Below are 25402 nucleotides of genomic sequence, written 5' to 3' on the forward strand. Positions count from 1 at the left end.
TTAAGTTTATTGATTATATAGTAATAATATTTTTTTTATTTGAAAGATAATTTTGTGATATTTTTGTATTTGAATATTTAATATTTTGAATATTCTGAATATTTTGATATTTTGAAATCTATTATTAAGAGATTTGTACATGAGAGATTTAATAAATCAAATGTTTTATTTATTGAAATTTCTACAATTCTTAAATCAGTCAATTTTCATTATCATTTGTGCAGAAATTTTAGGTAATAAAAAATTATGTCGGTAATATTTTATAAAGTTTAGAAAATAAATTTTATAGAATATTATAAAAATTTATGAAATACATAAATCTACGAATATACGTAAATATAACTATTTAAACATATTTTATATATTTAAATATAAAAAAATAAAATTGTTGTACTTATGTTGTACTTTATGTTATATACTTTATATGTTGCTTAACTGATAAAATAGCATCAAAATAATAAAATTGATTTCTGCAACTATGTTTTTTTATTTATTTTATTATAATTTATTATAATTTATAAATATAATTAAGTATAATTTATAAATATATATTATAGTACATATATATAAAATAATAAAATAAATAATAAAATAATAAAAATGTATGTAAAGTTTGTATTATAAAAATATTTTAAGTAATATTTTCTATAAATATTCAAACACATTTTTAAACAATTTATTAATATATACATAAATTATTTAATACATATTTATAATATAATAGAGAATCTCAAAATAGAGATTCGAATTTCAATTAATCGATATTGCCTCTCACAAATTAAATCGATCGTGACGCTACCCACAAATGATATGTCATTATACAAAGCAACCCCAAGTAAAGACAATGAACAAAAGTTGCATTAAAGAAATTGTTTCTGTTATGTTTGATGTGTATCAAGAATGTTTCAATATTAAAGCAATGAAAAATAAGAAAGCAGATATTTGAAAGCACATTCATAGCATAAGGGTGGTCTTTAGAAAAATAGGGTTGGGCACAGGGTGTAAAGGGCGCATGCGTTAACCCGGCCGAGGGCTGTCGTGTCGCTCTCTGTCGACGATTCCGCCAGTCGTCGTGACGACCTCGAACCGTCAGTGTCGCGAATTGTGGTTTTCGTTGAATCGGTTTATCTCGTTCGTTCTCGTTCTGCTTCGGTTCTGCTTGTTTAATTTTTGTTTTTTTTTCGATTATTCGACCGAATATGTTGAATACGGAACAATGTTGAAGTGGCGCGGTTTAAATCGTAGTCGCATTCGCGCCGAGATCGGTAGTGTCGTAATTTGAATATAAAGTAGTATCGGCTGTGTCGTTAGTGTCGAAGATCGAGATCTCGAATTCTTGCGATTCTCTGGAATAGTGTAGGCGCGTTTCTGTTGCGCAGAATACGGACGATTGGGAATTTAAACAGGTGTGTGCGGAAATAAGAATATTCCAATTAAACGTGTCAGATATGAAGGTAAATATTTTATAATTATAGCAATAAATTAATTTATATTATTATATAAAAATTGTTTAATGATATAAAAGGAATTATAAAGTGAAAATTACATGTAATTGCATACAAACGTGCATTGCTTGTGATTTGAAATATATGCATAATTTTTTATATTTATAAAAAATTTAATAAATTTTATAAATATAAATTCCAAATATATCATAATTATTACAATAAATAGTTTTTTAAATTTTATGATAATACAATATATAAATCCTTAAATATTAAATTTTTCATATATTGTATGAAACTAAATGACAATATCATTATATGTGAATAATAAAATAATAAAATAAAATAAAATAAAAAATTAGAAAATCAAAATTTCATATAGAAACATCTATCAATATATATATATAATTATTTTATTCGATTAATTTAATACAATGATTCAGTAATTTAATATTGTACAAATCGCATTTCGGTTCAGTTTTTTTTTTTTCAAATTTAATGAATAATCTATGAATAATAAATAATTTTAAATTACAAGTTCACATTTTAATTTTCCGAATTTATTTTACGGAATAATCGATTTTATTGCAATATTTCTGATAAGAAATATTAGAGAGATTAGAAGAGAGAGATAGGATTGTTAATGAATGAAATAAATTAATGATTATAATAATAAATAATATAATAAATAATATAATTATTAATATTCTTATAAAAAATATATATTAATTAAAATATTTGCATTATTCTTTTGACTTTTTACACAGATGAATACAAACAATCTTTGTACAGAATTTTATTTCATAAATTTCATAAATTTTTATAAATGCATTATAGAATTTAAAAATTTTTAATCTATATACATCACATATATATATTATTATTAATTTTAATAATATACAATATTCTCATTAAATTAATTTTTCGAATTAATTTAAATTTTAAGAATTTTCCACAGATATTATTTAATTTAATATTATTGTAAAAAATAAGTTAAAAAATTAATGGTATTAAAAAAAAATGATTAGAGAATATTTAATCGTAGAAAAATTAATTTAATTTCTCTCATCTTTTATATCTTTTGAAAAAATAAATTAATATTTTCATTTTTTTACATTTATATATTAAATTATTAGCTAAGTTATTATTATAATTAAATTAAATTATCAAGTTTTGATATTAATAATTCGACATTAATTGTATTACTCAATATCTATTCAAAATAGCCACTGTTATTTTGTTTTATAGAAATTAATATAAACAAAGTATAATATAAACTCGACTTTTGAGAATCATTTTATGTTAAGATGCTTTGCTTTCAATACATTATATTATTTAACAATTCGAATTTTTATAATTTAAATTTGTTCTTATTGAAATAAAAACATTCTTAACATTTTATGAAAAATTATAGCATAAAATTGAAATTAAAATCGTATTCTTTTCAAATTTAAAAGAACATAATTCGATTGAAGATAACTTGATTAATCAAATATAAGAAAATTTTTGAATTCGTATAATATATAATTTTCTTTCATTGTTTTTTAAGAAAAATTTAAATTAATAACGAATATTTTTAATAGGTTTGAATGATCGATTTCAAAATTCAAGTACATCAAAATTTTTAAGTTTACTTAATATAACATTCTTTCTTCATCTTTGAGAAAAATTTAAACATTAATAACGATTTAATCATTCAAAAACTTCTTAAACTTAAAAAATATAAACTTTTTCAAAAATTGATATAAAATTTTTTAGAAATATATATTTGAGTTTGAAAATGACTCGAGTAAAATCATTTAATCAAAATCATATATCAAATCTCTGATATATCTAATCTCTAACACAATATAATAACTTTCTTTTTTTATTTTTAAAAGAAGCTTAAACGTTAACAAAAATTTTTTTTTTCAAAATTAAAAAATTTGTTTAGCAATACAAATTGTTTGGTTCGAAAACGATCCAAGTTGAATCAAGTCTCTGAGCTAACATAATCTTTTTTCTTCATTCTTTCGTGTAGCTAATAATCTAATTCAAGAGTTTAATCTGACGAAAAGTAAACACAAAGACGCATCATTAAGAAGATCAGTAGTATTTTTCTTTATTTTCCTTCATCTTACATAGAGCTAATAGTATAATTCACACGATATATTGATTAAAAATCATAAAAAGAAAAAAGGAGGATAAAAGCAGAGATCATTGAATTTTGAAGAAAATCGCGTATTTCTGATACATTTTTGAAATGCCAATTTGCAATGCACCCTTATTGCCATTCATGTATTCCTGACTCTCGCCCTCCATAATGGAGTTCCGTCGACATTAAGTGAACAGAGGCTCGGAAAATTTTGCTTTTCCACTCCCTTTCTCTTTCTTTCTCTCTTTCTCTTTCTATTTGCGCGACATGAAGCGTGTGCTCATTCGTTCTATTTTGAGGATATTGATCGGCTTTCATGCCATATGAGAATATAAGGTTTCGAGGGAAAGTTACATCGTTGCTTTACGCTCGACCTTAATATCTTTAACCATGATCACTATAAACTTTCCCAAGAATCTGCGTCCTCATCTCTCGATTACTCTCGTGCAACACCGTACGTTGTATCAAAGTTCTTTCTATTCTAAATCAGTGACAGCTTTCCTTCAGATGAGAGAAATTTGACGATAACGATTCATTTTCGGGAGAATGTTAGATCTCGTTCGATGATGATTTTTGTTCCCGCGCACTCAAGTGAAGAAAGTGATACACAAAGATTAAGATTTTGGAAGATTTTCAATAACTTTGAGCGGCTCGAATCGTTACAATCGTTATTCGATTATCATTTTTACATCCTTTTTTTTTTTTTGCCTGTCGCCTGTTTCTGATCTTCTATCGATTTTGATGAAATTTTAAGCACGCATATAATTTATAAAACTAATACTGTTTAATTTCTCATTATAGTCTCGGATAAAAAAATTGTAAAATGCGATTTTTATTATTTCCTTCACGATTTTTGTGAATTTGCAATTTTGGTAAATTAATGCTTTTAATTTTTTAAAGAAACGTCAATTCGTTTGGTCAAGATGAAAATAACGATTTTGGAAAGTGTAGAAAATCTTTTTTTCAATACCGTCTATTTTTCGTTCTCGTGATGATTACTCATATTTAATGAGTTATATATTAATAATCTGAAGAGAAAGCTTCTCAAGAGAATGAGAATTGAAGAAGAAATTTTCATCTTCGAAACATTGTTTGTAAATTCATTTTAATTGAACATAAAAGATGTACAGAAATGCATAATTCTAATTATAAGTGTAATTTATCACAATTTATCAATTTTAAAATTTCAAAAAATATTTGTGGCATATATATTTTTTAAAAAACGATAGAATTTTTTTAATTATTTTTTATCTAGGATTCACGTTTTTATTATTCAATTACACGATGATTAATAATTAATAATATCATTGTTTTAAGCTGTCTGTTGTAAGAAAAGATTCCATAAATGTTCATCGAGATTTCGCAGAGTATAAAATTAAACGAAACATTCCCTCAAATCTTGGAAAACGAATAATTTTTATAAGAAGTTCTTGATCGTTGTTGTAATAGAAAGAAAAATCGATAATTAAGGGAAAGGAATTAAAAAACACGCGCGTTTCGTGATAATGCTAAACAAGACAATCAGCTGACTTGTAAGTTATTATTATTGCAAGTTATCCACTTGTAGAATTTCACTTGTTTCCTTATCAAAGTTGTTACTGTTACGTGAGAGAATACATTAGAACTTTGACTTAACTTTATAACTTCGTAATTTTGCAACTTGTAACTTGTGTAATATAACTTTTAATATGAAAATAATTCCTCATGGAGGTTTTAATCAAATGGACAATCTTTTTCCAGTTAATCGATTTATGCAAATTATATGACATATAACTATCGTGTTATACAACTTTGTGCTAATTTATTCAATATATGTCTATCTGTAAAATTTATTAATAATAATAATATTAGTAATAGATTATAGCATTATTAATAAATTTTCTTCTTTTGTAAAATATCTTATATTATTCTATGGAGAATATATATATAAATATGTATACTATCCTGTATAAAATAACTTTGTATATTATAGACGTACACTATAGAATTGAAACTCTATAGAATATATAAAATAATGTTTCTGAACTTTGTTCTGAACAAAGTAGTACTTATTCAAGAGGCATTGTTATTTGAACCAGTTAGTTCTTTCTGTCTTTATTTGCACTTTTGTTCTTGCATCGACCTTGTTTTTACGGAAAGACAGAGGCTAAATCTAATCTTCGGTTTATATGCCGTGACAAAAAAAAAAAAAACGTGCATTACGACTCGAAAAGCTTGCGTTACGACGAGTGGAAGCCGTGTCTTTGCACGTGGAAAAGAAATAAAGGTAGCAAGTTAACGATAACAGGCCGTCAAATTGCTGGTAATCGGCTAATTTCGTTATCACGAAAGTACGATGGGCACGATAGATTTCTATTTTTTTTTTTTTGTTATTTTATGCACCAGCATGACTCGACTTTAATGTAATTGCGCAGAGAGAAAAGTGTTGCGCAAAAAATGAGGGAAAAATTTTCTTTCATGTGGTTGTATTTTTATTACCTTTATGCGAGTGTGTGAAAAAAAAAAAAGAAAAATAAATAAAGTCGAAACATCCTTTTTATAGTACGTTGTATTTTTATTACTGTTATACGAGTGTGTAAAATTTTAACACTCTGTATGAAGTAAATTGAAGGGAATGAGAAAAAGAGAGTAGTAAGACATTAAATTGGTATATCTGGTGAAATGTCTTTTGAGTTAGAGTTTAATGGGTTAATGCCATCACATTTATGCTTGTTTTGTTACTGTTGTACTGTCAAAAATATTAAGTATTTCGAAATTACAAAAGAATAGAACAAGTCAAAATCTATATTTTTGATAAACGTTTATTATTTCACAGTTATATTTTTGAAACTGATTTGAAAATAGAATGAAAATAATATTAGAAAAGTTATATTATTATATTTTTTCATTATATTACATTTAGATTTTGTAATTCATAAATTGTTTTAAAACAAACTGTAAATAATATGCATTTGAATTTTGAATTTGATCATTTTTATAAAGACTAGATATCTATCTATAGTATAGAAATAAGTAACGATAAATTATTTCGATTAAATAATTAAAAAAGAATACTACGTATAAATAATTTTATTTAAGAAAAAGGAATTTCATTACATCACATTATCATTAAACTAATAAATTTACTCGTGGTTTGATTCCTCTTCCATTAAACTATTTGCAAAATCATTTTGGTTTCAAGTTTATTTTCCATCTCAGAATGTGTTGTCTGAGAAAATATTGTCGATACTTTCAGCACTGTACTCATTCAATTCGGGATTTTATTACAGGACGAGTCACTTTTTTTTGTGTTTATTTGAGTCATCGTGAAAGATGTTTCTATTTTATTCAATTTATATTATACGGTCATGTTACGTTATTTATCGAAATTAATTTCAACTGAGTTAAAATTCACTTTTATCGATGAGAATATATATTTAGAGAGGTCAGAATGTGCGGCCTGAAAACGCACGATTTCGTATCATGTGTATTTTTATACGTTCTACCAGAGTAGACTTGTGTCTACTACTGAATATTAAATTTCACTTAGAGATTTGGTATCTATTCACTTTTTCTTGAAATTAGATTTTCCCCGAGCGATTTATTTTGTCGAATAATTCCTTTTATACACTCTTTTTCGTCGAGCATTGATATTTAAATAAATCTTTCAACAATATTCGTCAATTTTTATACAGTTTCAAAAAGTTATACTTTTATGTTACACTTCGAAAAATAAATATTTTTAAATTTAGAACAGAAAGAGAGAATTGAAAAATATCACTTGTTCATTTTATTTTATTTGAACAGAGATTTTCTTTTATCGAAAAGACGAAAAATATTGTTATGAAAAATGATTTCAGTTGTGTTAGTTTGTAAAATATTAATCGTTCGTTTTGTTTTGTTCGAATAAAAAAGAGAGTGAAAAATGATTTCCTTGTATTGCACATTAAAACAATAACAAATTCCGATAAAATTATTAAATTGTTATCGAAGAATATTTTCAATTTTGTTATATTTTCCAAAATATTATTCTCGTTTATTCTACTTTATTCGAGTGAAAAATTACTCCATGATGTATATAGGAAGAACATTTTTATTTGAGAAAATACTGCAGTTTAGAAAATATTTCTGAATATTTTTCATTCTATCTTAGAAAAAAAAAAAAAAAAAAAAGAAACAGAAAAAGAAAATCTCTCGTATTTCGTATCAAAAAAAAGTATTGTTGAAAAATATTAATGAAAAATATTTTCATCTTCGCTGCAATTCGAAAAATGTTACCGATTCATTCTACTTTTTTCAAATTAAAGATAGAAAAGAAAATAATTCTTTTGCATTGCGTGCTAAAAAAAAAAAAAAAATACAAATTGTTACGTAAAATATTTTCATGTTAGTTTGTTACAGTTTGAAAAATTGAGGTATTCGTTTTTCTTTCTATCAAATAAAAGAAACGAAAAATAAATAAATAAATAAAAAGAAAGAGAGAAAGAAAATAAGGAAGAACCAATATTTAACTTGTTACGAAACGAATACCAATACAGTAGAATCTTTCATATTAATAGAGAGATATGAGAATTGAGATAATAAAACAATAACTTATTTCATATTTCATTTCAAAAAAATTCATTAAATATCAAAACAATTGGCATATTTCAATTTATGAATATCATGTGTGTTTTCAGGTACAATAACATATTTTTAACATAAGAAACATTATGATTATAATTTTATCAATACTATTTATATTTATTTTATTCATTCTTTTTTCACATTTGAGTTTTTTAATGTTTTTGTATTATCTTTTTAATTAGAAATATTAGAAATATGATTTCTTGCTACTCCTATTATACACTATTAGTTTTGTATTAACTGATCAAGTTTCTCAATTAAAGAAGAGAATAGAAACTATATGTATAATAAAATTTTATAAATTTTACTGCAGTTAAAAGACATTAAAATCATTAATAGGGAGTGAAAAATAATTAAAGTAAATATTTAGTTTAGTGACTTTTTTCAATTTTTTTATTTATTTTTTTTTTATTATTAAAACAAATTTCAATCAAATGAGTTGAAAAAAATATATTTTTATTTATTTTTTCTATAAAATACAGAAAGATTGAAATCTAGCACAAATTTAATATAATTTAACATAAATTAAATGTATTGATCTATTAATCTATGAAGATTTATAATCTATAAAATACCCGAGGTATTAGGATTTTTCTTCGTTTAAAAGAGAAATAACGTTCCAGTTATCTTTTTCACTCATTGAACGTTTTCAATTTTTATATTTAACAAAAATATGAATAAGTTCATATAAGAATATTTAAAATTATATAAAAGTTAAAAACAATAAATCTTTTTCAATTTTTCTTAATCTTGAAATCTTTTTATTGTCAAATTGGAAGATTAAATAATTAATAATAAAAATAGAGAATGAATTAAACTTATATTTCACGATTAAAAACATTCCAATATTAATCATTAATTACTTCATTTTCAAAATTTTATTATAATTTCAAAAACATCTCGATCTTTGGATCGAATCCAAAGAGTTCATCGAGATGAAAGAAACCAAAATAAAAAAAAAAAAAATAAATTAGGCACAATATAGAAACAAGCATGCGAAAAGTCGAGAACTTGTATCCATATATATATATCCACCTCTTCCTACTCGTCCTTATCCGTGATAAACAAAAGGGAAGGGATCTGGAATGCGTCGTACCTTGACGCAGATGATCCATTCGTGGTTCAATTGGAGTACAAAAGGCACGTTTACGGACAATACGTATCACCGTGGCTCGGAATGGCTTCGCCCTTTTGATAGGCTCGCTACTAAGTACCTAAACTCACTGTCACTGATATCTTTCTCCGCTGACAATGCTTACCCTCCACACTGACGCTTGAATTACGAAGTTGCGAATGGATAGAACGGATAAATGCCACCCGATCTTTCATCCCCTTTTCCCACGTGTCCTGATAAAAAAAAAAAAAAGAGATCGGGTTGAATGCGGGAAAATATGCAAAGATAATTCTCAGATGCGTTAGACTTTCGTGTATTAGTCTTGGATTTGGAAAATCTTTTCTCAAAAGTTCTGGTGGGAACAGTGGTAGGATCAAGTTTGATCAAATTAAATGGATCACTTCGTAAGATACATATGGTTTATTCGTTGTGCTTATTTGTGTAGGTAGATTTGGTCATCAAGTTCGTTTTCAATTTTGAAATGAATAAGTTTGCAATAAGTTTCGAAAATTTACTTGGCGTGGATTTTTTTATCCATGCATAAAATACATGTTTCGTATATTGGTTTTAAAGAATAATTTTTTTAACTCATAAATTAATTTTTGCGGATAAAGAATGCATAGTGCAAGTTCTTTTATATGAAACAAAATTTTAATAGTTTGATTTATTGGTTTAGCTGTTTTTATTATTTCAATTGGATCATATCATATATTAATATAAATGTTTTTATATTAATTTATATTATATTATATATTATACATATAATATTATAATTGTGAAATTCTTTCGAATGAACATGAAATAGTTATTAATTAATAAGTGGAAAGAATTAAAAAGATTAGGCTAACTTTTTACAATGCATTTTATTGTGCATTTCTAATAATAAAATATTTGGAATTTTTTCTATAATAATTTTAAAAATATGATATTTATTCGAGATTATTATTTAAATGAGTTTTCAAATATTAAATTTTTAATTCGGAATTTTAATGCGACGTGTATATCATAGGAAAATTAAACGTAAATATTTTAAATTTTAAAACATTTTAAACTGGAATTATTTTTCCTATAATTATAATTTTTGTTATATTATCGTTGCAATAAATTAACAACCTAATTACACTGTTTAACAAATTCGTATAAAATGAAGTATTAATAAATTATAACGTAAAAACGATTTTAATAAAGATATGCATAATAAGAATATAACATATAATAATATAGCATTCTAAAATAAGAAGTATACATTAAAACAGTCATATATAAAATAAAATTATATATTTATACGAATGTTAATATATTATTTATAAGGATATCTTTGGAAAGTCAATTTTAGAGATCAAAACATAAAAATTACAATTAAAAATCCTTAATTTAGAGTTACTCTATTTCCATCTTCATTTAACTTCAATTATATAACTTAAATAAGCCTCAACCATCATACCAACTTTTCCACTTATTTTCCCCTCTAGATTCAAACCTACGAATATATTAAACATATATTTACAATTTTTAAGAATATATAAAAAGACTTAAATCAAAAATTCATTCCCTAGTAGTAAGTAGAACGTTGCCACAGACCCTAACAATAATTGTTTGTTATTAGATCAATCGGTACTACTAATTGACATTTAAACCAATCTCCCGCCCATATTTCTTGCACCACTTATAAATAGGCCTGATCGTGTAATTACTCCTTGAGTAATCTATCTCCACGATAATTTTCAATCGTTCGATAACCAATCGTAGAATATATAATTTGTACAGAGAATCTCCAGTGATGATAGATTGAAAAGTATTTTTAGTTCCTGGTAAAACGTTTATTATTTACGCTAACTTCAAAGGCAACACTGATGTCTCTGTTCGCTAACAATGGCAACCCTCGAAGCGGTTTGAATTACAGCATCGGCAACCGGTTGGAGTGGATAAATGGTACCCGATCCCGGTTGGCACGTGATGCAAAGTAGGGTCAAGAAGCCGAGTATCTAGACAAAACTAAGGCGTACCGAGTTAATAGTGCAACGACCCTTCCTCGTTGTTACGTGTACGGTTAAATTGCTTCACCTGGTAGGAAAAAAATTGGAGCGATCGTTGCCTCGAGTGGTCCTCGAGTGTTTCTTTAATTTCGTTGAATTTTTTTTCTTCTCGCTCGCGAGACGGAAGAGTTTTAATTGATGATAATTTTTAAATTTCTTGCTAAGCTAATGATCGTTGTGAATAAATTGTGCGGATGTAGTGGAAAATTAAATTAAGATGTAATAAGAAATTATATATATTATAGTATTGTATTCTAAATAAAATTTGTTTCATTTTGAAATTGTATATTTTCCTTCTCATATTTTGCACGAGAGATATAAGTATTACGAATAAATTTAATTATTATTATTATTTCGAATAAAAATTTTGGTCACGATATAGTATCGAGAAATGTTGGATAAAGTATTTCGTTAATTTTAAGAAATTATACATTAAGATAATTTTATTTTTTATTAGAACTGAAAATATCTTTGGTAATATTAATTGACTTTTATTAGAAATGTAATCAAAATTAATTATCTGATTTTTAAAAAATTATATTTAATCAGTTTAAATTCTAATTAAATATAAATGTAAATATTTCATAACCACTTTTTTATACACAATACTTAATAAAAAAGTATTGAGATTAAATAAAAGATTCATAAAAGCAAAACGTTTTTTTAAATCTTTCTAATTTATTTTGTATATTATCGAAGATGAATTCTGATACACTTTGTACTAACAATGCATTTTTATCCAGGAAGAAACCACTTCTGATGTCGGTGGCCAGTGTAGTTGTGTACCAGAGTGTCTTGTTTCGCGGTTGTGAACTCATCGCAACGTGTAGAAATCATCTGAAGTAATCACCACATTTTTGTGCTCTGCGAAATAATAACTAGGTAAGTATTTTAAGGACGTTGTATCATCTGTCTAATAATCTGTCAGAATCTTAATATTTCACTAACAATATGATTTCATGCAATTGGAACCGGAAAGATGTAATTATAATGCCCGGTAATTTTAACCCTTTTGAGATTAATAGAACAATAAAATGAGTTTTTTTTTTTTTAAAGATCAGAAAATTGTTATAATTTTTCTGATATTATTAACATACATTGGGGCATAAGTTTAATAATTTTTTAGTTTTGAAAATTTGACTTAACAATTTAACTCTTTTTTTTTTCAATTATTATAAAGTATTACTCAAATTCACGATAAATTATTTAAATGTATTATTTAATACCCATCTCAAAATCGGTTTTAAGTTGTTACTTATCTGCATGCTAGAAACATTAGAAATATATTCTTGTACAGATTATGAATAAGTCTATAATTTAATATGATTCATGGAAATTTGTATTAATATAAATTTTTCAGAATAATTTCTTGCAGTTAAGAAAATTTTAAAAGAATATAAATTATTTTTATTTTTTAAATTGGCCATTTTTGAAATTCGGCTTGCATTTATTTGCATTGTATATTAAAATTTTTATTCATACTATTATAATATTCGTTGTTAAAAAAAAAAAAAAAATATCTGTCTTAAAAGGGTTAAATAATTTTGAGAAATATATTGAACGTATTAAAACCATGAGGATAATGATTATATAATCAACATTTAATACAAAAAATAGAAAAATTTTTATTCTTTAAAAAGAAAGAAAGTAAAATATTTTTGTAGATGGAAAGAATCTGTTAGAAATATTCGACGAAGAAACTATTTTAATTTTTCGCTTAAAATTAATGATTCTGCATTAGTGAAAACTGGATTAATCAATCTTTGACTTAGAATTTTTCTTTAGATCCGCGGTGAGACCACAAGTCTAGTATTACTTGTTCGATCTGGCATAAAATGTCTTCCGGTAATATCGTGTTTCAAACACGCATTAGCCATCTAGTCATAATCATTATATAGTATCTGAAATAGCATTGAAATTAATATTAAAAATATTCTTATTAAATATCGATTTTCTCGTCCAAGTTTCGAATCAAGCTTTTCGTTTATTGCTTTCAAACGAAGGTTGAACAGATGAGAAACAGATGGTAAATGACTTTTACAATAGAATTAATTGATTGACTCTTCAAGATGAAATCTTCCTTATATATATTGGAAAAATGTGAAATATCTTTGTGTTAAAAATTATTTTCTCAAATTTCTATTTCTATTGTATAAATTTCAAAGGATTAGGAACATTCAATATGCTTTAAATCGTGTTGTTAAAAAGATATCTTCATTTCAAATTAAATACGTAGTTTTGTCAAAAAAATATCGAAAATACTCTTCATTTAATTTTTTACAAAACTTCATGAACTTGTCAATTATATATATATATATATTTTCTTGATATATTACAATTAGAATCATTTCCCTTTTTAATTTATCATTTATTGTTTCTTCACTATTTCAACAAAAAAAAAAGAATTGTACGATTTATCGTGCAAATATATGTACCAGAGAAAACAAAAATTACAATTCTCGTTATAACGTTTAATAACGTTTCTCTTATAACAATATTAATTTCGAAAGAAATTAAGAACGATCTATAAATCGGAGAATTTTTCTTCAACAATTTTTCTTCATCATTAAGTGAGACTGTATTGCTTTCTATTTCTCGAATGGGGGCCGCGAAAATTTTCTTCAACACGCAGAGGATTCGAGTTTTTTTTTTTTTTTTTTGCTTTTAGAGACAAGGATATTAGTACGATAATACGTTCTATAAAGTGCATGCTCCCGCGTCATAAACTTATAACGACAAGTCACGCGATGTTTGCTCTAGTCTTCTTTTCCATTCGTATATGTTGCTATTTCCTGTTGGCACAGGAGCACTCTTTAAATTGAATTAATAATTTGAAATACCATTCTCTCCTTTAATTTTAACGAGATACTCTAAATTTCTCGTATGAAGTACCAACTATTTATTATAACTTAATTTGAAACATACATTTGTAATTACCATTTCAACGAGAAGTTTAAAAAGTTCCACTAAACAAAAATATTTACCTCTTCTATCCATTTTCAAAATGTTCTGCACACACGCACATCTCTCGAAATCTTTCCACGGAAGACGTATTCACACAGACTCGTCGTATCTTGCATTATTCGTTACGGAATCGTCGCGACACTTAACGCGAGAGGGGGTGAAACATCCCAGCGTTTCCCAAAGCCTTGACGAACACTCGATATTCGACACATCCGGATCTTAGTCGCAATTTAACGAATGGCGTCATTCATTCGTTCGCAAGTAGGGGAATCATACGGGCTCGTTCCTTCGCTCTTCCATCCCTGTCCCTCCGCGTCGTGCACACGCTCTTCCTCCTTTTCTCTTTACACCGCTCTCTCCCAATGGTTCAACATTATGCATCAGGCCGGGCGATATGCCGCTGTTTAATATGTGGGCCATCTCAGTGCGTGGTTCTTCTATGCGTGGAACAGGCATAGGCTGAACACTTTAAGGCGGAACTATCCTCGAGTAAAAACAACGAGCGCGAAACAATGACCGTGGCCGCGTCGAAACGCGGCAAACCGAGGGTTTTCCTGTGGTGTCGATGGCTATTGTGTCACCTTTGCTACAATCTGCTCGGCCTCGGTGAGTCTCCGTTTGTTCCATTTTTTTATACCGCGCTACTTGTGCCGATTCCACGATCGAAACGCCTCTGAGATGCGTGTCTGAGTTGAAATCTAAGTGAAAAAGAAAATTAATATCTGTCTTCGGTGGTGATATTTTATTTTACTTGACAATGTTTTTTGATGGTGAAGAAGTTCACTCTCGAGAGTAATTTTTGAAGGTGGATTTTGAAAATTAGATTTAAGGCGAAAGAGAAATTCGTCGTCGTTTGTTAGGGTTAAACGTTAGAATGTTTTGTTTTACGAGAAAGAATTTGAAAAAGGATATAGAGATACGGGACAAAAAGTTTGTGGAATGTTTTTTGTTTTCTGATATCGCGGCTACTATTCTTTTCTATTAGTGTTAGTATTCTTCTATTATTACTTCAAATTTTACGATTACATGATTCATAGCTTGTGTGCGCCGATAATTTTAGTGAATATTTGTTTTTAGTCATCGTTAAAACAGAATGCTTTACAATCTTTTGAAAAAATAAATGAATTGATTAAAAGATTTTTAGAGATTCTGAAGATATATTATGAATAGTGTTACTATCGTTTGAAATTAATAAGTTGTTTGATGATGACAATTAAGAATAAATTCTCATTAAAATTATAAAATTTGGATTAATAACGGAGAACATTATTGTAGTATTATTAATATGAAAAAATGAAAAACATTCCACAATTTTTCTACATACTTTGTCTATTCAGTATTATATTCTAATAATATTCTGACAAAAAACAAGATTGAGATAGAAAATAACAAGATAAAATTATTGCAATTAGAATTTTTAAGAGAAAATATATATAATGTACAACAAGTATAATAATACAATGGTAATTTATTTAATAAAATATTGAATTACTTTTAGTTTATCTAATAATCTAATAATCTTCAAAATGTAGAAAACTGTTTTTTTTTATCAGCTAATTGTCATTGCATCGTATAGTTTTGCTGATAAAATAAAGCTTCGTAATAAGCTTCATTTCGTATTAATAATAGTATAAATGTTCTTGTTAGAGGAAAAATGAAACGTAACATTTCGAGTTACAAACGAAAAACAAACGTAAAACCAGATCTCATTACAACATCCATTATTCGAACTCTTTATCATTCGAATATTCCATTATCGGAATGTTTTATTATCCTTATAATATGTTTCATATTATGTGTGTATATATCTTTTATACAGCATTTATTTATTGCTGTTATTTATATTACTGTATTTCTTCCTTCTATTAAAAATATCAAAGCTAACAGTCAAAACAAAATCTCTGCATTTCAATATGAATATTTACATCGGAATCGTTCACGGAAGTATAATAATTTCATGGAAATGAAAACGGATAGGGTTACTAGTTGGAGTAAAATGTGAAAATATTAAGAGGATGAAAAAACATTATTTTAAATTTTTAATTTCTGTGAAAAATAATACACAATTTCTCTAAAGAGTATGATTTAATTATAATTTGACGCGTCAAACATTGTGGATCATAGATTTTTGTAATTTCTATAATTTTATATTAAATGGAATAATTGACTCGTAATTTGTGAAATTTTGCAAAATTTTATTAATAATACTAATCCATAATTGGAAAAGAAGGGTTAAGAATGCAAAATTTGAAATTTTTCAAAATGAAATTTCATATTTTTTTTTTTTTTTTAATACTTTTTTATTTGTGTAATAAATTATAATAGAGAGAGAGAGAAGTAGAAAATATAGCGTAATTAACATTATTATTACAATTAACTAGTCAAATTAACAGGTTTCAGATTATTTGTTTTTGTAATTTAAAGTGTACAGATGTTCTCGACAGAATTAATATTAAGGTTTCATTAAAACAGAAACGTAATTATACATATCTAATTATTTTCATCATACCTAGTAATGTAATTTTAATCATCGATGCTTATTACATTTCAAAACATTTATATATAATAAAATATTGCCAATTTCATTGTTAGATTATAATAAGATCGATTAAATAATTCTTCTCAAATTTTTTTCTTAACGATAAAATAAACATAAATAAAGAAACCTTAAAATAAAACGAATTATATTCTTATTTTAGAAAAAAATTCCAAAGCAAAATTTCCAAATTCTCAAAAAAAAAAAAAACAAATTAATTTAAATTTAAAAAAATTCTCTTTTTTTTCAAGAGTCATGATATAGGTTAGGTTTATTAATTTAAAATACAGGTTAAATTATTGTATAACGTCGTTCCGCTTGAACTCCATAAGAATTGCTCCTAAATTTAATAACATTCTGTTTCTTTATTTCGTTAATTATTATACTCGTGTCGTTTATATTTGAAGATATAGGTTAGGTTATATTATAGCGAAGTTTCACTTGAACCCGATAGGAATAATCGGTTAAAGCGAATTTTTTGGGTCATCTAAATCGGAAAGCGAGCGTCACGTGACGCATGATAATGATAATACGAAAATTCAATTACGTCATCAAATTGTGCGCTAACACCAGGAATTATAAACGGGCCGCAACAAATCCGACCTGTCACCGACGAATTGTCTGAATTGTCGGCAATGAAAGGTTTCCGGTGTGTGGAAAGTGGCCACTGCCCGCACGGACGAATTTTTCACGGTTTTACGTTACACGTCTTGAAATTCATCGTTCAAAACCGCTTTCACTCTTCCGTGTAATTCCACGAACAAGAATAAGCGGTCTTCTGTAATTCTAAACGTGAAATTTTCTACCATAAAATTTTATCGACGCGTGCCCCCTTTTGTTCCCGGAATTTCCTCCTATAACAATCCAATTAAATATATTTAATCCTTTTAAAATGAATTGCAAAGACATTTAAGCGTGTGAAATAAGATAATTTTTAATGTAATTTTAATGTAATCTCGTTAACTGATCCTTTTGTAGACAGGAAATGCTTGTGGAATGTTCGTAGAATAAAAAATCGAAAGAATTGGATTAATTCATTATCGCGTAACGCATTACGCGTTTAAACGTAATTGAAAACTAGATTTTGAATATGCTCGATCGATAATTAGAATCATAAGTTAATTTTTTTAATTAATACTCCACGGTTGTTGTGAGTTATCGCATAAATGAAATGGCTGATTTCACAAATGTGGAAAAAACCGATTAAAAATTTAATATTTAAGTAACGCGAAAGAATATTTAAATAGATATTAACACGAAGCTCGAATGAATAAACTTGAGTACTGTTTCATTAATATTATAAAATTTATTTCATCAAATATAAAAATTAGTAACAGTTATGAACGATGAAATTTATTATGTGATGTGAAAAATTTAAACTTGACAAACAGTTAACAGTTTCATTAACAGTTTTTTGTTGCTTAATAAAATAAGTATATTTAATATTAATATACGATATGTTTAAAGTATAAATAGATAAATGAGTATTCGACTTTCAAATTAATTACATGGTGTTAATAAAATATACGTTTCCCGATAAACCAACATCATTGAATTGCAAAAGTTATTTGTAGCTTGAAGAACGGAACCCATATTGAGAATCGATATATCGTGTCTAAATTAGGTCACTGTCAAGAATTCAACTCATACAAACGTGCCTTTACTCGATTCTTCACTGAAGAAGAATTTCTTCTTCAGTATCAATCAGTTCTCTTCTCCGTCTGTGCGTATCGATTTATCAAGAAACATATATAAAACACATATATAATATAAATTATATTGCTCGATATTTCTTGTTAATACAATATTTCCATCTTCTGTGTATTCTTCTATGTATTCTTCCGTTTGATACGGTACGTTGCAGCGGCAAGTGATTTCATTATCGTGTACAGTTTAATGGGTTACCACAAAACGAGCGGTCATCTATTACCGCGAAGCATGTGGTAACGAGCATTGAGGTACTTAGTTTCAGCTAAAACATCGTGTATGTACATATATTACATGTACATCGTTGGATCAAAATGGGATATTGGTCTCTAGTACATACGATAACCGTGTCGAAATTTTTAATACGATCTTTGTTGTTTAATAAAAATTCATTCGAGGTGCAAACCGGTTTTATTTCGGGAAAAAATTTTTTCAATTCTCGAGATGTTAATCAATACTTCGTTGAAGTTGCACCGTGACAAGCTCGTTTTGAAATCGTTGGTTTAATTTTGATGAAGATTGGTCGTATAAAATTTCGTTTGTTAGTTTTTGACACGTGACGATAAGATTATTTGAATTGAGTGCAGTTAATTAATATTAATTATTTTTGTTAATAAGAACGAGTTAGTTTTAAAAATTTTATGTCATTCCATTAAAAAAACAATAATAATATTTACAATAATAATAAGTCTTACGAATAGAATGATAAAAAATAAACGATGAAAAAGGGGTGAAAGTTTTATAGAAATCGTGCAACTGTAGTTCTACACGTTTTATATTTTCGCGTGGTACAAATGTCTTTCCAAGATTGCAAGTGCAATAAACGAATCGATCCAGAAAGAAAAGTATAAAATCGTTTTACAGAGCATAAAAATATTATTTTACAGCCATACAAATTTAGAGCAAATCATCCATCGTGTATTTCCCTTTCCCAATGAGAAGAACCTAATAATTTAACCTAATAATTGAAAAATAATGCTCAAAAAATAAAAATATAACGATGCTGAAATAAAATTCTATACAAAAAAATAATCCAAAAACCAACAAGAGGAAAAATTTTTACGATAGACTGATAGAAGTACCGGAACTCGAAACAGGTGAATCAGGAATCCGTATATATGGTGGAAAGGCTGGCAGATTGAATCCCCACAAATTCAATGATAGCAACGAACTGTAATCGAATGAGGTGCGCGTACACCTGAACCGAATTCTTCGTTACAAAACGAATTAGCATTCCCTTGACGAGGGGGTTGGTTGGTTGTTCCAATGCGAGATTTTATCGCGGCATTGTGCATTGCGCACACAGAGATTCGTGGCGTATAGAAGGGCGCTTTTCGGCCCTTGAAAAACCGGCCACCACGCACGTGCACCCCGCCTCGTTCAAGTCGAAAATCACGGGTGTCATTGTGGCCTGTAGTTATACGATGGACCATGTAATCGGCCAACCTCCGACGCGCGGAAGGTCGACCAGGCCAATCAACCTCCATTGATTCACTCGTCGTCCTCCTCTCCACCGTGCCAACAATCCTCCAAAAGTTACCCTTGAACAGAGAGACCCACGGTTTAATCTTGGTCGGTGTTTACAAGCCGGATAGAGAAAATATTTTCTTGTCACGAGGGCGGTGGAGGCTGCACCGTTTGAGGGTTGCAATTTTTTTTCTCCTTGAACCCCTTAACGAGGAACGAGATTACATAATGGGAGTTTGGACGGATGGGAGAAATAATATCCGGTTACAGTTTTTTTAATAATCTATATTTAATAATTTTTTAAAAGAATTTTCTAGTTAGAATTTTGTATAATTCTTAATCAAAGATGAAATATGATTATGCGTATCTTTATCGTTATTGTATTCTTAATGACATTTTGTAAATTTAAAATTAATAGTACTTCGTGATTTTGAAAAGGTTGAAAGGTTGGGATGTTAAAAAAAATTATATAAATGTTGTAATTGTTGTTTATTTTATTATATAATTTTAAGTGTCTGAATCGTTCCATTTTTAAAAACAAAAAAATTTGAAAACCATCAACGACAATAAAAAAAGTAGCTTTTGAATCGAAGTACCAATTCTTGAATTCTAAATTCAAATATTTGCATCGCTTCAATCGCAATCATTAAAGATAAAATATTCATCTTTGCATTTCGATAATTTTCCAAATACTAATGGCAAATAACGTGCCTAAAAAAACTCAAAAATATTTTTTTAATAGAAAAAGATGTATGTTTATCTCCCGAAGTGACAATGAAGAAATTGAATTGAAACAATTATTTGGCAGTTATTTCCTTGGACAATTCTTTCTTTCTTTCTTTCCTCGAATCGTAAAACCGGTCTGCTTTTTCCTATCGAACGATCTCTCCAAAGTTGGATCAAGAGTTCTCTCGAGCTATTCTGCCCTATCCAATTAACGATTCGCGGGCCGATCATTCCGGAGAAACGCAGCTTTCCTCATTGAGAATCGTGCCAATGGCGCAGAATGCTTTTTAAACTTGGCCAGAGGTGAATTTACGGCTTGATACCCAATTGGCTCTGTGTGGTGAAAAAGTAGTTGGTTTCTTGGCCATCGATTGGGAAATTCAATAGCTTGTTTGTGAAATGTTCCGCTTTTATTCCCCGGTTTTCACTATTCATCCTTGTAATTGCCCGCGTTAAGAAACGTAATGATAGTGTTTCTGATTATCCCTTCATCGAATGATTCAGAAAAGAAGAAGAATATTTTGAAAAAAAATGAGAAAAATAAAAATTAAAAGACTTTCTATAATAAAATATAGCATAATATATATATATAAATAAGAACAAAAAATAAATTTCTTCTATTAATTCATATTCTCTCTCACTCCATCATTTCAATTGTACTCATCTCATCATTATCTAGAAAAAGAGGCAAAAAGAATCCTTTCATTCGCCTGAATTAATTATAAAAAGAACAAAATCCCACTTTTCGTGCAACAAAGTATTACAAGGCAGTTAAGTAAAAAAATTTTAATCCACGGTTTCAATTTACTTTTGACCCATACCGATACTCTTCCACCCTCGACACACGGAACCCTTCGATAATTACGGGGTCGCCAACAGATTGAACAGTTTCTTCACCCCCCCGTTTACACGGATCACGTTCATTTCGAACCCCCTGAAATCGAGTCTAAAACGGTGCGTCGAAAATAACCACCCTTCTCGGTCGATCGGGCACCGCACCGTTTCCCCCCCCCTCTTAACCAAGGGATTTTCGCGGCTTCCATTCGATCGACTCGATCGAATAGTCTTCGAATCGTGGCCAATTGTTTTCGTATCGTTGTTGAAACGGCATCCTCTCCGATGTTTCATGCGCCCGCTAATCGCGCGTTGATTGCGGCCCTGTAAATCAGAAGCGCGTCGGACCGTGTCGCTCCCATTTGTTCGACGAATATCCTACTCATTCGTAATGGTGAGTTTCGGGTTAATTACAGTGGCGAGTGATTCCCACCCGAATTAGGAACCGAATGTTGTTTTAACACGGGATACAATGTCATTAAATAATAATACAGTATTTTTTTTTTATTTTTTCTAAAATTGCAAACGATTCGAATGTTTTTTTTTTCTTTTTGAAATAGTTAGAAGTTATTAGTTCATTTAAATATAAAAAAAAAAAAAAAAAAAAAAAGGGACTTCAAATATTGCTATTTGTAGAAATTTTCATTTGTAGATTCAATAGCAATTTTTAAAAAAATTATTTTTTATACGTCGAACCGATTCTTTTATAATATCTCGAAATTTTAAAAATCTTAAAATTATAGAATATTTATTTTTATCCGCCATGTATGAGGCATTTATTAAATTGGTATTTTTATCGAAAGTGGATAAGGTAGATTTTCTAAAAAAAAAAAGTTTCTTTTATCTATAACACGATAATCAGAATAAAATTTCTCGATTTACAATATCGTATCTTTCCTAAATTGATGTCTATATTTTTTTTTATGCAGTGCGATCTGTGATACGATTTAATGAGATATGCGATAGGAAAAATATTGGAAATTTCGCATTCGTTGATGAATTTTCGATAACGGAGAGAATCGGTGAGAATTCTCGTTGCTTCGCGAATTTTTAAAAGCTTGATCTCGATCTGTCAAACACACAACGGCTTCCGTAGAATTGATATGACAAACGCGGAAAAAAATTTACGAATATTTGAAAATCATTAATTGCTTTCTTTGTTTATTCGTTAATCATGCATCAAATGATTAAATTCGCAAAAATATTTTCACTTAAATTAGAAAAATTAGATATTATTCTTCAAGATATAGAATAGATCGTGATATATCGATTTGCAAATATTTAAGACGTTGAATTATCGATAGCACACAGTCGAGGAGAGAGTTAATAACTCGTAAAATAATTGACAGAGACAGAGGGGCATTATCTTCTTATCAAGTTTCCGCTCGTTGATAAATCCTGTGAGAAGAAGATCGATATTCAAACGAAATCAAGACGAAACACTTTGGGGGATTATTTAAGAGAAACGATCGTGGTAGTAAATTTTAAAGTCGGTTGGGGTAAGAATAAGAATAGGGATTCGATGATAAATCCAGCGAATTGCCAAAGTTTTCCGATGGAATACCGGCGATAACGGAATGGAAGAAAGTTTGAAGCAGAGAATCTGTACGATTGCTCTTAACATATTGCACCAGTGATGGACTGTTGTTGCTAATTAAAATCCTAAATTAATTGAACAGTTCACGGTTATTTCTTGTTAATAATTTTCTAAACAAGAAAAATTGTTATATACATTTTTTATATCATAATTAATTAATTATACAATCAATCACAAAAATCTTCGTACATTTTAAACCATAACGAGTTATATATCAATATAATTCTTTTATTCATGGAATATTATTTCGAGTTACTTGGAAATCAAACCTCAAAGTATTATCTTCGTAATGACAACGAGACGAAATTTTAAACTTTAAAATAATTAGATTTTAATGCTCCATTTTATCCTGTTATAAAAATAATTCTAGGAAGACAATATACAAAATGTGAAATTGATTTCACATGCTCAAATAGATTTTCAATTTAAAAAATAAATTGCTGTATGCATAATCTATTATACACGTATTTTCATTAAAATCAGATTCTCCAAGGTAGATGAATTTTCCTATAAAAAGATTTTTGTACATACCTCGTTATCATCGGTATCTTTATCAATATATTAAATTAAATAGCATAGAAGCAGCATAAAAATAAAAATAAAATGAACAACAAAGATTTTGTCATCTTTTTAATCTAAGTCTAAAAATGAATAAATAGCAAACATATCTAACATAAAAATAAAGGAACGTTAGTAACGATGGAATGAATGACGGAGAAAAAAGAATGTGGGATTTCAATAATCTACCAGTATTTCTTCCAGAAAAAATCTGCAATAACGTCGCTATCTGGCAGGTATCGCGAAAATTTATTTTGGTGGCGTGCAACTACGCCAGCCGGCGTTAGACCGGAAGATTCCTTCACGTTAACTTTGCATTTCCTATCCAGCATCCCCTACTGATACGAGGGTGAAATCGATAACCCGGCAATTTTCTCGATTGCATCCATTTCGATCCTGTCGATGACAGGAACATTCCTTCTCTACAATTTGTATATTAATCCTGTGTTATATCATCATCCCTGTTATAGGATTTTATAATAGGAAATGGGATATAAATATGGCGAATATAGAATTACATTTTGCAAGATAACATTTTATTTTTGTAATTTGAATATTTATTGATACAGAATGGGTTAAAATTTTAACGATAATCAGTTCTATTAATTGTGAGCGATTTCAAATTGAAATCAAGTAATTTGAATAACGAACAATTTCAAATTCATGTATTCATATAGTAATTGATTGAATATCTGTCTAAATAATCAAAAAATTAACTTTATTAATATCTGTAACATTTTTTTCTTACATTTATTCGTTAAAAATTGAATTTTCTAATATTTCTACGAAATTTTCCATACGAGATTTCGAATATTTTTAAGAAAGTAAGAGATTTGACTAATAAAAATTCGTTACGTTAAAAAAAAAGAATACATCAGAAGTTACGTTAAAATACAGAAAAAAAAAAATATAAAATCATACGCATGAGATTTGGAAGGTTTGGAAGCCCCAATATTCCTCCTCCCTCCCCCTTCTTTTTTCGAAGGGAAAAATAAAAAAGGCCACCTCTTTCGTAGAAGGTGTAATTAAAGGGATGGTGAATCTAGATAGCGCTTTAGACTTGCTGCAGCATCATGCTTGTTCACCCGTTGAAGGTACTTGCACTCCTCTTGAGGAGGGAGTGTTTTACACCCTTGGGACATACGATCTATCAGCGTTGTTCCTGCCAGCTGTAATCACCGCCCTTAACCCTTTCGTTCTTAAAAGATAACGATTACGTCATACACGAGACAATGGCATTTTGTATCTAAATTATGAGACACGGTAGCGAGGATCGACAATTAGGATGATAAAGATGGTGAAGGGAATTAATATCTAAATGAGTGTAGCCGACGAAAGGGCATTGCTTGATGAAGTGTAGATTGAAATTATGTTTCGATAGTATCTTTTGGTTATTTCGTTTTACACGAGAGATATCTTTCTCCTTGTTTTTTTTTTTTTATTTTTATGTTTTTATTTTTATCAATTTGAAATAGTATTTGGAATTGTTTAGAAATTTGGCTTGGTGAAAGAGAAAAATTCTAATTTGTTAGTTTGGCTGTTTGTACAATTAATGAATAAAAGAGAATTTTTTAAATTGAATAGCATTTTCGAGTATTGTTCTATATAATGATTGATATTTGAAGTATAAATGAAAATTATTTATTTTTCTTCGTAAAAATCTTTCAATAATTTTCGAA

General features: G+C 27.9%; 1 protein-coding gene across 6 annotated transcripts in view; it reads left to right on the plus strand.

Annotated features, from left to right (window-relative positions):
• Positions 1-1065: 1065 nt before the first annotated feature.
• Liprin-gamma (liprin protein kazrin) overlaps positions 1066-25402 on the plus strand; it is a 157065-nt gene continuing 132728 nt past the window's right edge. For all 6 annotated transcript variants that reach the window (XR_015294281.1, XM_086914691.1, XM_086914695.1 and 3 more), the window contains exons 1-2: positions 1066-1454; positions 12078-12216. The gene's annotated coding sequence lies outside the window, so the exon portion shown is untranslated. The remainder of the gene's footprint in view (positions 1455-12077; positions 12217-25402) is intronic.

This window comes from Apis florea, unplaced genomic scaffold (assembly GCF_048593485.1).
Source record: "Apis florea isolate Af1SG1 unplaced genomic scaffold, ASM4859348v1 contig_3696_pilon, whole genome shotgun sequence".
In the NCBI taxonomy this organism is placed as follows: domain Eukaryota; kingdom Metazoa; phylum Arthropoda; class Insecta; order Hymenoptera; family Apidae; genus Apis; species Apis florea.